Here is a 12,264-nt window from a genome sequence, read left to right on the forward strand (position 1 = left end):
CTCTTGCGTTTATTTGCTGCTCCACACCGCAGGTATGGAGTTTTACCTTCCAGTGCTGTGCAGGACCGTGCCGCAGTGAGATACTACAACTCAGCTGTGGGCACAGAGGCTCAGGACCGATTGAGCTGACTCTCTACGTGTTGTGAATACAATTTACTAGTTGCATCTGCTTCCATAGATCACCGTCTGCTTAAGAGACTAAAAACATGTGCTATTGCTAAATCACTGCATTCAACACCTTCCCCAGTGAAGCCCCCCTGCGGCATGTGCTGTCTTCGGTTGCTGGTGGTCTCAGCATAATGCTGGGTAATGGATGAATGGGGTGGCCTGGGGCTGGCTGTAAGGAAAGAGCAATTGTTGAGTTGAATTTAAATGCAACTTCAAATAAATAAATAAATCACAGGCTCTAGATTTAGAATAAATCTCAGCATTTGTGGGATTAGAGTTTCAAATGTTGATCTCCCACGCTGAAAGAAATACAGGTCTGTGGGTGGGTAATGCTACATATCTGTTGGAAAACGGGCGTTCAACTGAAGGAATTCTGTTCAAGGCATTTAAGATATACCTGAAGAATCCACATTTTAAAGAGAACAAGTTTTATAAGAACTGAAAAAACAAACCCATGCCAGAATTCCTCAGTTCCCCACCCTTGTGATCCTACTTTAATGGCTTGCTTGTGACCCCCAAGCAGCAACTAGAATCTCCCCTTGCCCCCGCAACCCTCTTCTGGGCTCTTCTGGCTTTAAATGCGAACTGTTCCATGACTCTATGATTCTAAGTGTAGAAAGCATGGGCTAAGCAGGGAGCAGCCTCCCTGAAAAGAAAGACTTCTCCAGGGCCAAGCCCGTGTGAGGGTTGCGGTATGCCACCTTTTGTTTCTAGCTGTGCCAAAAGGCATTTGATGCTCATGGCCAGTATTTGAGTGCTTGGAAGGCTGGTGGAGCAGTGTCAGGAGCAGCCCAAATGCTGGGTTGAAACCTACTTAGTTACTAGTGTTTTCCATGTGCTATGTGATTGACCCAGGTAAGATCCGTGGCTATAAGTGATACCCCAATGAATGTGCGCTTGATTCAAACGTCCACAGGGTGCCCTCTCTGTGAAACACCATCATTTCAGAAACCTTTATTCTTAAGCAGTTGTTAGCAATAGAAAAAGGGTGATCCTACTTCCCTAGCTGCAGTATGTAGTCTTTAAGGCCTGAGGATGTAGTGACAGGGACATTTTGGACCCTGCGTTTAAAAGAAGCATCTGTTAGACCCATTGAGGATACAGGCATGCTCCAGAGCTCTGTCTGCCTCAGAGTGGGAAGAGCTGGCACAATGTTCTTTGGGAGGCACTACACAAACAGTGTGATCCCACTGGGACTTGTCTGAGGTTTCAGTTCTTGCCTCCCTGTTGTTGTGTCCTCCAGTCTCATATCCCCAAAGCAGTTCCATAGGTATACTTGGCTTCTGTTTTCCTGCTGATGTCTCCGGAAGGGTTGTGTCTGATAAAGCTAGTATTTCTTGCACAAGACATCCCATAAAGTTTCAGTGATGTAATTAGGTTATACACTGCGTGGAGCAACAGTTGGATACCCTCTATGTTCTACGTTTGTATTAAAAGAAATACAGCATTATCATCTTCCTTCTCCCAACCACTTTTTGTTTTTAATTCCCCTGTAAATCAGCTCAAATCGCCTCTGGATTCTGGAGCAGACTCAGTGTATGGACGAAGTCTTGCTCCTGCTGAATTTAATGGCAAAATTCCTGTTGCACTGAATTTTGGACAGTGCAAAATTCACTTTTGGATGCAAGAGAACAAACAATTCAAAGCGTCCTGGGACTAATGAAAATCTGTGAATTGCTGTCAGTTCCATTCGCATCAGTTTAACAACGCGTATTCGGGTAAGACAGAGGCAAAACCCCTTTAAATATGGTGCGAAAGCATTTCCATCTCTAGTACTAAAGCAATTTTTGTCACATAATGAAAATTCTGGCTGAAAAACATACTACCCCTGTGAAAAGGTGGTATTAGGGACTGTGACAGCCTTTGAGATGTGGTCATTTTAAAAGCCAACAACCTTGACAATACCCTTTGGAGATTACTGTGTGTTAATAGTGCACATTAGGAATCAAGCAATCACAGAGAGTGCAATTAAGTGCATAATCACAGATATTTTTGACATCTGTCTACTTATAGGCTCTATGGCAGGTTTTTTTTTGCATCTCCCCCCTTGCAGCCTAAGTGTCTTCAATTAATTTACCACAACCATCTGTGTTGTAATTTTTGCTGCTCAGCTTGCCTTTCTACATCTGGTTTTTGGCTGAATATTTCATGACACTTCATCATTTTCACTCACAGCGCTAAAAATACAGAATTAATATTTGTTGGGTTGCTCGCTGAAGTTAATCCACAATTAAACAGACCACCACACTTCTGCTATACGCTTCTTTATGATGGTGAACACAAAGGCGAGAAGGAAGGAACAACATTTTAACACCTGTGTATCAGGTTTTCTGGCGCTGCCTTCTTCAGACGCACAGAGGCAAAAGCATCAGTGGTTCTGTCAGCTCTGAATCCCCAGCTTAAAGGATGTTTCAGGGAGAAGGGGCTGCATCATGGCTGGAAGGTTATTCGGTTATTGTGTTCTGGGTAGTCTCCGTGAACGACTATCAGTGGTTTTGAGGGCTGTAGCTAACTACAATCACTGCAACAGGGTTCTGTAGTACACAAGGAGCAGTGTAGATCCAGTCTCTCTTCACTGATCACAGTACATCAGATGGAATAAGCAGTTAAAGCTGGCTGCACTGAGTGGGCAATGCATGCAGCAAAGACGAAATGTGTTGGTTGTCACTTCCTAGTGCCATCGAGGTTAGGGGCATAGTGCTCCTAACAGTATCTCATTCCACCTCCCTACAGTGAAGCAAACGTTTCCTATTGCTTTCCTGGTGTCCTTTGAAATGTTTAGCTTGGAGGCTCATTCACAATAAATACTTGTCCATTATGCAAATCTATTGTCTGAAGTGATTGCTTCTGCTTGATTTTCTTGCCTTAAATGTCTTCCTTTAGTTAATACTAATTTTAAGTGACCTTTTTCCACTCCTGGCGGTGCAGCACGCTGTGATTCTGTTTTCAATGGCTTCAGTATCTCTAGGCTTTAGTCAACCATAGCAACTGTCATCTCCTCCTAAATGAGAGAAGAGCAAAAAGCGAACATCAGAGCCTACTCAGATACAGCAGCGGGCCTCTCACTCAGGAGCTTGTACAGGAGAAATGCTTTTCACTATAGCAAGAACTATCTTTGCAATGACATTATGGTATGTTGATCTAAGACAAAAGTCCTTGATGAAATACAACTCTGTCTGCAACAGTCCTATCCAAGAGGTTTTCCTGAGCAAGACCTGTATAGCGTGTTCTTCATCCAGCTGTGCCCTGGGACACAGTATCCAAGTGTCTGCCTCTTTTACTGACCCAGGATACTGTTTTCTGAGTTGATTTTTTTTCCCTTCTGGATTGTGGTTCCTGATGGCAGTCTGATACCTCTGGGGTGAGGGGACACCCTACAGCAGCTGAAGTATCAAACCCAAGCCTTGCTGGGCACACCCCCATGCCCGCAACCGAGTGGAGGGAGAAAGGGGCAGCCCCACAGTGAGGAGGAAAAGAAAGAGACATTCACTAGGAAAGCCTGGGTAACACCGCCAGTTTTCCCAAAGGAGCCTCAGCCACAAAAAGGCTGGGACTGCTGCTAGAGGCTGAATGAACTTTCTCTTTTCTGCTTATAGTGCACTTCTATGTGGGTGGGCTGACTGGATTGGAAGTCAACAGCAGGAAGAAGACCTCCCCAGTCAGTGATAAACTGCTTTGCTGAGCGAAAACAAGCACTGCAAAAATATGACAGATAGCTCTGAAAGTGGCACTTTTCTAAGCTGGGTTTTAAGCCTATGAAAAAGGCAATGTTCCCTCTGTGAGCCCCATTATATTCATTGGTATGCTTCACCAACTTAGCCAAAACCCAGCAGGCCAGATATAACCTTACCACATTATGCTTGACTTTTATCAGTGATGGAAACGTGAAGGCTGTACAGCTCCCATCACAGGGGCCTGCAGCTTGGGGTGCTCCAGGTGAGTGAGGGCAGCATCCGATAAATCACACAAAACAGCGGTCCCGAACGGACAGCACTACAAATGATAATGGTGAAACTCGATAATTATGGAATTGTCCTGGAAAACATAACATGGAATAAAGCTTTACCCTGTCTGCCTTACCAGAGCACTAAGCAACTGCTGGTTTCAACGCTGGCTGATCAGGTAAGTCCTATCAGTACAAGAGCAGGAGAATCCTTGGTTTCAACGCTTAATAAGGTATAGGAGAGATAAATGACTTTTTTCATTGTGAGGCTTATATATCTGCAAAGAAATGCTCCTGAAGATATTCCCCAGTCACCACTCTCTCGAATTCATGGCAGGAGTTTCCCATGCATTCACCACACTGAAAATACAACACCTGATCCTCCTGGTCCCTAAGTATTTTCAAGACGGGGTTTGTTCTGCATTAGTCAGAGTTGATGACTGTTGAAAGAAGTTTTAATGGGTGAAAATGTAAAGGTCTTTAGCCATTTAAGATAGCTTTTAATTAAAACTCAACCATCCCGTGTTGAGCAGAGCACAGCCAGAATGTTATAAACCTCTGCAGACTGGGTGGTGTGCAGGGCTGGGCTGGGCTGGAGCTGGGGACAGACACGTAATCCTCCACAGATAATTAGAGCAGAAAATGCTTCTAATCTCTTTGTTAGTCTGGTTTTGTTATTTGATCTAATAATAAACTAGACAAAAGGAAAAGAAGTCCTCATACATTTTAATTTAGACTGCGCTGGGAATCTTTTAGCCCGCAATGTTGGAGCTGCTCTGTTCTGATTTATGCATGTACTGTACAGACCTGCATGGTCTCCAGGCCAGTTTTCACTCTTTTTCACCTCACTGACCTCTCACTACATACAGCTCTCCTCACCGACCTTTTCATGAGCACAGCCACTCCTCATGGTTTTCCAGATCCACACACATCTCTTTCAGATCCCAGTGCACAGGACTGTTCTTGTAACGTGCTTGTTTCACAGATGGAGCTGTTCCCTCTGACACTGCACGTCCTTCACCTTCCCAACGACACAAAACCCCATCCTTAGCCTTCTCCTCTACACCTCCCTCATTCCCTTCTAGCTCCCACGCCAACCCCTCCTCATTCCTCATCCCTCTAAACCCAATGAAACCTGTGACCCATGACGGAAGCCCTTTGAACCGCTCTAGCTGCTGCTGGAAGACGTGGTGATAAATAAATGCGAGCGACCGGTTGATGACAGTCTGAAGATGAGCCAGCGTGCACTCGCAGCCCGGAAACCACCCGTGTGCTGGGCTGCTTCACCGGCACAGAGACCAGCAGGTCAAAGGAGGTGATCCTGCCCTTCTGCTCTGCTGAGAGCCCACTTGCAGCGCTGCGCGCAGTGCTGGTGTCCTCAGCATAGGAAGGACACGGAGCTGTTGGAGCAGGTGCAGAGGAGGCCATGAGGATGAGCAGGGGCTGCAGCACCTCCCGTAAGGAGACAGGCTGGGAAAGTTGGGGCTGTTCAGCCTGGAGAAGAGAAGCTGCGTGGAGACCTCAGAGCAGCTTCCAGTGTCTGAAGGGGGCTACAAGGATGCTGGAGAGGGACTCTTCATCAGGGACTGCAGCGACAGGACAAGGGGTGATGGGTTCAGACTGAAACGGGGCCAAGTTCAGGTTAGATCTAAGGCAGAAGCTCTTCCCTGTGAGGGTGCTGAGGCGCTGGCACAGGGTGCCCAGAGAAGCTGTGGCTGCCCCATCCCTGGCAGTGTTCAAGGCCAGGCTGGACCCAGGGGCTTGGAGCAAGCTGCTCCGGTGTGAGGCGTCCCTGCCCGTGGCAGGGGCTGGAGCTGGATGCGCTTTAAGGTCCCTTCCATCCCCAGCGGCCCCGTGACCCCGCCGTTCCCCCGCTCCGTTATTCACCACTGCACACTCAACGCGCAGAGCAGGCCCCTGCCGGGGCCCGGCGCGCGCCGCCCCTGGGTCAAACCGCCTCAGCGTGGTCGCCATGGCAACAGCAACCGCCGGCGGGGGAGCGCGGCCGCGCCTCAGCCCGCCGGGAGCCGGCGGCGGCTCCGCTCAACTCCGGCGGAGGGACGGGAGCGGGTGAGCGCGGTAAGGAGGAGGGGAGGCTGCCGGCGGCGGGAGGGCGGGACGGGAGCCCGGCGGGACGGAGGTGGTGCCGAGCGGAGCGCGGGGGGCCCGCGTTTGCGGGTGTCGCTGCCCGAGCAGAGCGGCTCCCGCCCGGCCCGGAGCCGTGAGGCGCTGGGATGGGGCGGCTGAGGGACCGAGCCGCGGCCGCTTCCTGAAGTGCGGTTTTTTGTGTGAATTCCGCCCGGTTCTTCACAGAAGCGGCTGAGCTGCCCATAGAAACCCCACAAAGTTCTCAGGGTTTGGAGGGACTTTTAAACCGGCACCGAGCTCTGCCCGGGTCCCGAAGCGCGTTGCTTTCGACGGGTACCTTGTCGAGGTAGCGCACCAAGCCCTGATAGCTCCAAAGCACTGCTGTAAACACAGCTGTTATCCCTCGTCACCGGGGCTAATCCCTACCCCAGTGTGGATTTAAGCTGGCGGGGCCACTCTAGAGGGCTTCACTTCAAGCCCTGTCCTCCTTTCTTCGCCGAGCCCGGCTCCCTCTGCCCGCACAGGAGCACCGCTGCCCGAGGTGAGGCGGGGTGGGTGGGCGGGCAGGGAAGGGGCTGGGGTGCCCCAGCTCTAGTCCCAGGCTGGGCTCGGGCACGGCTGCCTGCATGGCTGAGCACCGGGCACAGAAAGAGTGGGCAGCCGGGGAGGAAAGCGTGGTTTATGCTGCTTTAAACTTACCCCGCTCGTGTTTGAGATCTCTCAGATTAAACACCTGCCCTACTACGTGTCTTCTGTGTGGAACCCCGATGTTTAGTAACCCCAGCCGCTAAGGCCAGTCGGATAGCTGCGGAGTGACGGCAGTGTAACTGAGAGCCCGCTACACCCTGTACATCACTTGCTGCCAACACACTAGTTAAAATCTGTTCCACGAGAGCGCTCTTCATTGCTTGTGCTTCTCTGTGGATGGGCCGTAGGTGGCTCAGGCAAGGAAAGGGTGAGCTTTCCCAGAGCTCTGCCGGTTGCTCCCTGTGCTGTGTGTGATCCCTATGAAGAGAGGCTCAAGTAGAGCTCTGCCGGTTGCTCCCTGTGCTGTGTGTGATCCCTATGAAGAGAGGCTCAAGTTTTCGAGCTGTTACCTTGGTATTCTTTTGGGTGCTAATTTTAAAGCCATGTGTATTTTTAAGTAACTCCTGTCACCAGACTTTAACACTGGTCTTAGTGTTCTCCAGTAAGGGGGAGCTCACGCTAATAGCTGCGCAGTGAATTGAGACGCAGTGAGAGTTTGGGGATCTCCGGTCAACATTCTTTCTGATAGATACCGTAACCAAGCTTCAGTACTGAATGGGAATGTACAGGCATCCATTAAAATGCATTCTCACCTTATGATGCTGTGAGTTACTCCTGCTCTCACAGAAGAATCAGTCCTCAGTCTGGGTGGTGAATGCACACCCATTTTCACAGCACTTTGTCTGGTCTATGCCACTACATGTGAATAAAACCCCCAAAACTTCAGTGGGCCTGAGAACAGGTGAAATAGGCTTTTGGGTCTGAGTTTCAAGCTCTTACTTTAAGTAATCCTGTAGGTGTAAGTATCTGCAGTGAATGACAGTGTTAGAAACTCTAGTTTGTGACATGACTGCTCTTTTAATAACACTGTATAGCTACAGTGACAGTAGAATAAGAGAAAGGAGCTGGGGATCTGAGTTTTAATTCTGAAAGCCTTTTGTGGAGCCTTCCGTTGGATGCTATTGTTGCTATTGCTTTATGCAGCGATACAGGGGGTTATTTATTTATTTATGTATTTTTCCTATGGTTTAAGTCGTTTTAGTAACAGGAACCCTATTTATCTGTGCTATCTTCTGAACTCTCATCTCCATGGCTGAATGAATGGTAAAGAATATTTTAGGTCTCTCTGTCCTGACTGGAAACCTGGCTTTGTAGTCTGCAGGGATCAAAGAAAGATACAGAATTGAAGGTGTGTTTGATCCAGCACAGCAAGAGCTGAGCAAAACGTAGGTGTTTTACTAACAAGGCAGGCAAACAGAGCAGATCAGCACGTTTCAACTTCCTCCCTTCATCAGGTGTAGGTAACAGTCCAGTACAGGTTGTATTTCATGGAGTGCTTTTTATGGTTGCTATTAGAAAATACTGTTCAGAGCATGAGCGGGAATTTGGCATGAACATAGTCCTGTTTCTCAGCAGATGGAACTCATTTGCTCTCCTAAGTAGACAAACTGTAAGATGCTACTCTGCTTCATAAGCAGATTTGAGTAACACCCACCCTTTTGCTTCTGCAGATAACACAAAGATTATCCTCTGTAGAGAGTCCCAGTCATTAGTAGAGCTCTAGGCTCTTCCACCCCTTTTTCTTTAAGATCTGTGGACTGGATTTTCATCTGCAGTTAATCAACACAGCTCTTTTATTTACTTTGGTGAGGCAAATCTGGTTTATATTAGTGCAGTTCTATGGTAGATCGTGAAGCAGTACCTGTTAGATCAACTACCTTTTCTCTCTCCCCGTATTTTGGCTAGCCACTGAAAAATACCTTTCTCATTCATACAGGAGTGTGGAGCCCAGTTCATGCTGAACTCTTGCTTCTTTACCCCTCTTGCAATCAAAGGGCAGATGTAAAATGCAGCAGAGAGACCTGTTCTCTAAAAGATTGAAGCTCTAGGGATGTATTACAATTTAAACAGATGCTGGGGAGGTGAGAGCAATATTTTTGTGTGTGTTCTCCATTTTAAACAGTTTCATTACAAAAAATCTTTTGAGGGGTACTAGCTGTAGAAAAAGTGACATACTCATGTGTACCATAGAAGGGCTTTCAAGCTTTCTGTCGTAGAAATGGTACCACTTTTGTTTCTCTTTTGTGTTGCAGCACCTTATAGTACACTCTGACTGTCCTGTTACGCTAGCTAACAGTGATTTTTGGTCATGCACATTCACAAATGGCTTAAATGACTTGTAACTCTCCTTGGCAATTACACCAGACAAAGCCCCAGCCCATTTCTATAACACAGAGAATGCAGTCTGCTGGAGAAAAAAAAAACACTAATGCAGAAATCAGACTGTATGCTGAACGGCAGCATGGCTCTCACACGTTTCTGAGATCACTTGTCATTCAGAAGCAGACTTAGGCAGCAGCAGGAGCTGTCAGCCTGCAGCAGGCTGCTCAGACCGTGAGCACTGCCCTGCCAGGGGCAGACAGGCATTACCTGGCACGCTGTGGCCTGCTGAGTGCCACAGTGCCCTGTCACGTCAGCTCACCCCTAGACACTGCTGTGAGGCTATTTTTGCTGTCCTCAACACCTGCAGCCAGGAAGACTTGACAGTAAATAATGTCCCATTTAAAACGTTGGCTCGATCCCCTGTGCTTCTGTTATTCAGAACTCCTTGCTGCTGGTGACAGGGCCATGTCCTTCAATGCACTTTAGCTGTGACTTTTTTTGTTTTGGTCCAGAAATAGCTTGTGTCCATCACAGCAAGGCAATCGGTACACTCATAAAGCAAAACACAGGTTCCCTGATGTGGTCCCTAAGCACACCTCTGAGCGTCCCCAGCAGTTCTCTCTCTGTATTCTGCAGGTCAGCATGAGGAATGCTGCTGTATTAGCATCATTCTATATGCATTGCTTCTAAGTTTCTTGATTGAAAAGCTCTAGCTACTGCTTTTTCAGCATTAATTGCCTCGTAGCAACTTTGGGAGATAGATGTGGGTTCTCTGGCTGAGGTTATAATAATTTCCAGTAAGATTACCGTCGTGTGGCAATGTGTAAACACCACGGCCTTCCATGTCACTAAATAAGAGATTCCAGACAGATAGGAAGTAGGGTTCTTTGGACCCTAGTAAGGTAAAAACTTCTGTATGGAGAAGATAAAGAACTCTGCAAAAAAGCAGTGGGGAACAGAGAACAGGGATCCTTTTACAAAGCTATGATGGCGTATATTAATAAAACTGACAAAGTGTTGGCAGCAGTTTCTTGAATTAGAATTTGCTAAGATTCTTTGTTCGGAACAGAATCAAAATGTCTTTATTACAGAAGAAATCGCATTGGGGTTGACCTGTGATGTTGTTGCCACTCAGTGCCAGTCCATGCAGGCCCAGCAAGCAGCATAGCCATGGCTACAGTCTGCGGGAGAAGCTGGTTAAATGTTGCACCATTCAGGGATGGGGGTAGCCAAACTGGCTTTAATCTACCAATGAGGTGCAGTCTTGGGAGATACTGGGTATCCTTTGCTATCCAAAGGATGCTGAGCTTTTCTGGTTAATGAGAGAAGAAAAAGAAGAAGAAAAAAATGTTTAATATGTTCTTCAATTTGACGGCCTCTGTTTTCCCTGTGACTGCATGTCTCTTTTAGTAAGTACTGTTATGAACGCAGTTTGGGGATGGAGCCTGTCCCACTCCCCTTAGAAATAACCTTCCTTGTTTGTTACCCTCTCATCTGGTGTGTGTGGAAAAAGTAGTTCTGTCTCTCTGAGCCCTGGCACTAAGGAACTACCTCCATAAGAAGGGAGGGAAGGCATTTCCCAGCTCCTCAACCCAGTGGTTTGTTGGTATGCCTTGCCTGGATGACAGTGGATTCCCTGGGACTCTGTCCATAGCCAGCTGAGTGACAACATTTCCGTTGACATCACTGGACTTTGGATTAGGCTGTTCATCATTTGGATTAGATGTTCATCCTCTACAAAGCAAAAGGGTCCTGCTGCTTGACTTAGGGTTTACCAGAAAGCAGCCCAGCTCCAGCAAGTCTAGCAAGTGGTGATCCACACTGCAAGAGCCTGAAGAAGACTGATGTCTGTCAGGTTATATGAACAGCCTGCAGATGGCCAAAGAACACCCAAAGAGCAGGCTACAGAAACAGACTTTGTTAATAGAAGAGCTAGGAAAGGCTGAAATCCTACTCTAGGCAGGTGAAAACCAAGACATGTGAACTCCCATACTTATTCTGATTCTTTGGTGCATTCTCTGGAGCAAGAAATGGAAATCATATGGGGAAATATGGGAGAAGGTGAAAAAGTAGGAGACAAGGTGATACTGTACAGAACCTGCCACGAGAAGAGAACAGAAAGAGCTGTAAAGTATGTGAGGAGGAGACCTGAGGAATTGCTGACAACATGGAGAACAGAAATGAGATTTGGAGAAAGGCAGAAAGCTTCTTCAGAACTAAAGCTAACAGGAACCTTTCACATGCAAAACTCTAGAGGGACTTACTGGCAGTCACTAGACACTGAAGCAAGCCCTCCAAGGCTGTGGGAGAGGAAGCAAGGTACTCCAGACTTCAACACAGCTGAGGTAAATGTGTGCTTACAGCACTGTGAGGTGGTTGGTCACACAGTCAATGGAGGGAGGGGAAGCTTTATCTTCTGGACAAAGGGCTAGGGTGAGGGAGGAAAAAGTTTTGAAACCCAGATCAGTTTCTGGAGTGGAATGTGTGTAAACCACTCTGAGGTTTTGGTTGGGTGGCAGCAGAGCACTTCCTCAGCTGGATTCTGTCAGCTCCCAGGATAGCCTCTTCCAAGGAACCAGAAAATGGGCTCACTGTGCAACATAAAGGTCTGTACTCAGCTGGGGCAATGTCTTTCTTTCAAGAATTGTAAAGTGAATGCTTGCAGAGTGTGAATTTGGCCTTTTCCCCTGAAGAAATGCCAGGCTGAAACTTTTGCCTTCCTCCAGTTGCCCACGTCCTGCCAACAGCCCTTTGAGCCTTTCCTACTAGGAAAGCCGTTCTGAGCCATTTAATGATTAGCTTGCATGTGAGCTTTCAATTAAAACCAGCAGCCACAATTAATGGAGCCCACAGGATCTTCTGCAGGCTGCAAAGCCCAGCAGTGGGAAGAGTGGTGGCTTGTCAAGCCTGCTAAATAGAGATGGCCAGTTTCCAGCTCTCAAAAGGAGGAGATGATGGATGAGAGATGGGGAAGGAAACAATCTCATACAAACAAGACTCCCTTAGGAGCAGCCAGCACAAGCTGCCAGTGAGCATGTAATGCTTGCATAGGATTTGTCTTCATTTGAGACCAGGCCATTTCCACTGCAGGTAAGGTGCTTTTCTGACTTTGTACTCTTCTCTCGGGGAAGCAGATTTTTCAAGTGATGTATGAG

The 12,264-nt window shown here is 47.6% G+C and overlaps 1 protein-coding gene across 6 annotated transcripts in view; it reads left to right on the plus strand.

Annotated features, from left to right (window-relative positions):
* The window catches only part of RD3 (RD3 regulator of GUCY2D), a 56,287-nt gene that overhangs the window by 29,458 nt on the left and 14,565 nt on the right, over positions 1-12,264 (plus strand). For 2 of the 6 annotated variants that reach the window (XR_009965607.1, XM_062622712.1), the window contains exon 1: positions 6,435-6,740. The exons of 1 other annotated variant lie outside the window; for it this stretch is intronic. The gene's annotated coding sequence lies outside the window, so the exon portion shown is untranslated. Of the gene's footprint in view, positions 1-6,147; positions 6,191-6,434; positions 6,741-11,576; positions 11,716-11,763; positions 12,200-12,264 lie in introns of those variants that run through there. 3 more of the 6 variants (XM_062622713.1, XM_062622711.1, XM_062622710.1) reach the window with 3 other exon arrangements.

This window comes from Pezoporus occidentalis, unplaced genomic scaffold (genome assembly GCF_034315485.1).
Source record: "Pezoporus occidentalis ecotype Australia unplaced genomic scaffold, CSIRO_AGI_Poc_V1 ctg245, whole genome shotgun sequence".
NCBI lineage: Eukaryota > Metazoa > Chordata > Aves > Psittaciformes > Psittacidae > Pezoporus > Pezoporus occidentalis.